Below are 4,158 nucleotides of genomic sequence, written 5' to 3'. Positions count from 1 at the left end.
TATTTTTGGTAGAGACGGGGTTTCACCATGTTGACCAGGATGGTCTCGATCTCTTGACCTCGTGATCCACCCGCCTCGGCCTCCCAAAGTGCTGGGATTACAGGCTTGAGCCACCGCACCTGGCCGCATTCATCATTTTTGAAATATGAGAATGTGTGGGAAGGGAGCAAGGTGAGATAGGCCCGGAAACATTGGGAGGGGTGTAGGGAGCAGTCGGAGAGGAAGAGATAGATTGGGGTGGGGAGGAAGAATAGTCTCACTTCCACATCCCGGGACCCCCAAAAAAGAAGTTCTTAGGACACATCCATTTTTCTGGTGTAATGTTACTACTTACCCTGATCCAGGCACTCTGGATGAAAGTTAGGTGGGTGGCTTCCTGGCCGTGGCTCACGCCTGTAATCCAGCACTTTGGGAGGCTGAGGCAGGTGAATCACCTGAGGTCAGGAGTTTGAGACCATCCTGACCAACACAGGGAAACGCTTTCTCTACTAAAAAATACAAAATTGGCCGGCTGTGGTGGCATGCGCCTATAATCCCAGCTACTTGGAAGGCTGAGGCAGGAGAATCGCTTGAACCCAGGGCAGAGGTTTCAGTGAGCCAAGATTGCGCCACTGCACTCCAGCCTGGCAAAAGTGCAAAATTCCATCTCCAAAGAAAGGTGAGTTCCTTAGTTTACAGTTAAAGATGATCCCATGGGTAAGAAGCCAGACCTCACTGATGTTAGTACCTCAGGAAGACCATAGAGGGTAGTATCGTGCAGCAGTTAAGAGCCCAGCTTCGGAGCCTGACAGACCTGAGTTTGAATCCTTCCTTCGCTCTTTGGTAGCTTTGTGTGTAGCCTTGGGTAAGTTACTCTATCTAAACCTCCAAAATTTCATTTAAAAACACTTCACAAGACAGTTTTGAGAACTAAATGAAATAACCTATGCAAAGGACTTTGCAAAGAAACTGCCAGATAATGCAACATTACAAATGGCAGTGGTTACTATTATTGGCCCAGTTTTATGCTTTGTAAGTCTTTTTTTTTTTTTTTTTGAGATAGAGTCTCGCTCTGTCGCCCAGGCTGGAATGCAGTGGCATGATCTTGGCTCACTGTAACCTTCACCTCCCAGATTCAAACAATTCTCCTGCCTCAGCCTCCCAAGTAGCTGGGATTACAGATATGTGTCGCCACGCCTGGCTAATTTTTTGTATTCTTAGTAGAGATGGGGTTTCACCATGTTAGCCAGGATGGTCTCGATCTCCTGACCTCGTGATCCACCCGCCTTGGCCTCCCAAAGTGCTGGGATTACAGATGTGAGCCACTGTACCTGGCTGCTTTATAAGTCTTAAAAAATCAAATTTTTTGTTATAGATTTATTGAGAGTAATTGAAGTACAATACATTGTAGGTGTTTAAAGTGTACAATTTGAAAATTTTTTGTTTTTGTTTTGTTTTGTTTTGTTTTTTAGAGACAGAGTCTTGCTCTGTCACCCAAGCTGGAGTGCAATAGTACGATCTCAGCTCACTTGCAACCTCCACTTCCTGAGTTCAAGCGATTCTCCTGCCTCAGCATCCTGAGTAGCTGAGTTTACAGGCATGTGCCACCATGCCTGGCTAATTTTTGTATTTTTAGTAGACACGGGTTTCACCATGTTGTTCAGGCTGGTCTCAAACTTCTGACCTTGTGATCCGCCTGCTTTGGCCTCCCAAAGTGCAGGGATTACAGGCATGAGCCACCTTGCCTAGCTGAAAAGTTTTGACAAATGTGTATACCCATGAAACCAACACCATACTCAAGAGAATGAACGTAACAGGTCACCCCAGAATTTGCCTCTTGCATCTTTGTAATCTCACCACCCTACCACTCCCAGCCCTGTCCCCAAGCAACCACTGACCTGCTTTCTGCAACTATAGATTAGTTTGCATTTCTAGAATTGTAGAATTGTACATAAATGGAATCCCACAGCGTATATGTATGTATACTAAATATATGTAAATTAGCCAGGCATGGTGACAGGCACCTGTAATCCCAGCTACTCCGGAGTCTGAGGCAGGAGAATCGCTAGAACCCAGGAGGTGGAGGTTGCAGTGAGCCGAGATCATGCCACTGCCGTCCAGTCTGGGCGACAGAGTGAGACTCCATCTCCAAAAAAAAAACAAAACATAGCATTGCTACGAACATTTGTGTACAAAGTCTGTGTGGACATATGCTTTATTTTCTCTTGTGTAAATAGTCATGTGTCCTCAGGCACAGGGATATGTTGTGAGAAATTCATCCTTAGGCAATTTAGTCATACAAACATCTTAGAGGTACTTACACAAACCTAGACAGTATAGCCTACTACACACCAAAGCCATATGGTACAGCCTCTTACTCCCAGGCTCCAAACCTGTGCAGCATGCTACTGTACTCAACCCTGCAGGCAATGGTAACACAATGGTATTTATGTATCTAACCATATCTAAACAGAATAGATACAGGCCAGGCGCTATGACTCACGCCTGTAACCCCAGCACTTTGGGAGGCCAAGGTGGACTAATTACTTGAGGCCAGGAGTTCAAGACCAGCCTGGCCAACATGGTGAAACCCCGTCTCTACTGAAAATACAAAAATTAGCTGGGCATGGTGGCGCATGCCTATAGTCCCAGCTACTTGGGAGGCTGAGGCAAGAGAATTGCCTGAACCCGGGAGGCGGAGGTTGCGGTGAGCCGAGATTGCGCCACTGCACTCCAGCCTGGGTAACAAGAGCAAAACTCTGTCTCAAAAAAAAAAAAAAAAAAAAAAAAAAAAAAAAAAAAAAAAAAAAAAAAAAAAAAAAAAAAAAAAAAAAAAAAAAGGGAAAGAAAAAGCACACTCTAAAATAACAATAAGAAATAGAGTAAATACATAAATCAGTAACAGTCATTTACCAAGTAGTATGTACATAACTGAATATGATATACTTTTATACAATCAGCAGTGCAGTAGGTTTGTTTACACCAGTATCACGACAAACATGTGAGTAATGCATTGTGCTATGATGTTATGATGGCTCCCGCTCTAAGGCATAGGAATTTTTCAGCTCCATTATAATCTCATGAGACCACCATCATTAATATGGCCATTGTCAACCAAAATGTCATCATATGGTGCATGACTGTATCTAGGAGCGGAATTACTGGCTGGGTGAGTCATATAGTAGGCATATACTTAAGTTTTTGTTTTTTCTCTGAGTCTGCTTGCTAGGGAATACACCTAACTTTTTAAGAAACCGCTGCCAGTTGCGGTGGCTACCCCTGTAATCCCAGTGTTGTGGGAGACTGAGGTGGGAGGATTGCCTGAGGCCAGGAGGTGGAGGTTACAGTAAGCCAAGATTGTGCCACTGCATTCCAGCCTGGGCGACAGAGCAAGACTCTGTCTCAAAAAAAAAAGCTAACATCAGTCCCTTTCTTGGGATAGTTCCTCCTGCCCAGGAAGTTAACTCAGGAGACCAAACTATAAAACTAAGTCTTGCTAATCAGCACAGGATTAGGGCTGGAGTAGTAAATTTCTCCTCTACTCCAGGGACAGTTTTATGTAGGAAAGATAATAATTTCTGTATAAATACAGCACACTCTCTATGACTCTATAAACAATTTCTAGTAATCTTTCTTTTTTATTTTTGTTTCTTGGGTTTTTTTTGTGTGTGTGTGGGTTTTTTTTTAGGGTTTTTGTTTTGTTTTGTTTTGTTTTTTGAGATGGAGTCTTACTCTGTTGCCAGGCTGGAATGCAATGGCACCATCTCGGCTCACTGCACCCTCTGCCTCCTAGGTTCAAGCAATTCTCATGCCTCAGCCTCCCAAGTAGCTGGGATTACAGGCATGTGCCACCATGCCCAGCTAATTTTCCGGTAATCTTTCTACATTCTCCTCTTAAAAAACAACGACAAATGCATTTGCTATGTTCATGCATGGAATATTTCCAGAATGATTCTCAAGAAACTGTTAACAGTTGTTGCCTCCAGGGAAAAGAACTAGGTGACTGGAGGACAAATGGAAGTTCTTTTTCAGTGCTGTGGTACTAGTCCAAGCCACCATCACCTCTCACCTAGATCATATCGGGGCCTCCCTCCTGGCCTTCTCGACTGTATTCTTGTCCCCCACAGTTCTTTTACCACATAGCAATAAGACTGATTTTTTTTTTTTTTTTTTTTTTTT

Source organism: Cebus imitator, unplaced genomic scaffold, assembly GCF_001604975.1.
Source record: "Cebus imitator isolate Cc_AM_T3 unplaced genomic scaffold, Cebus_imitator-1.0 Scaffold741, whole genome shotgun sequence".
Taxonomy (NCBI): Eukaryota; Metazoa; Chordata; class Mammalia; order Primates; family Cebidae; genus Cebus; species Cebus imitator.
Note: the sequence above shows the minus strand (reverse complement) of the source record.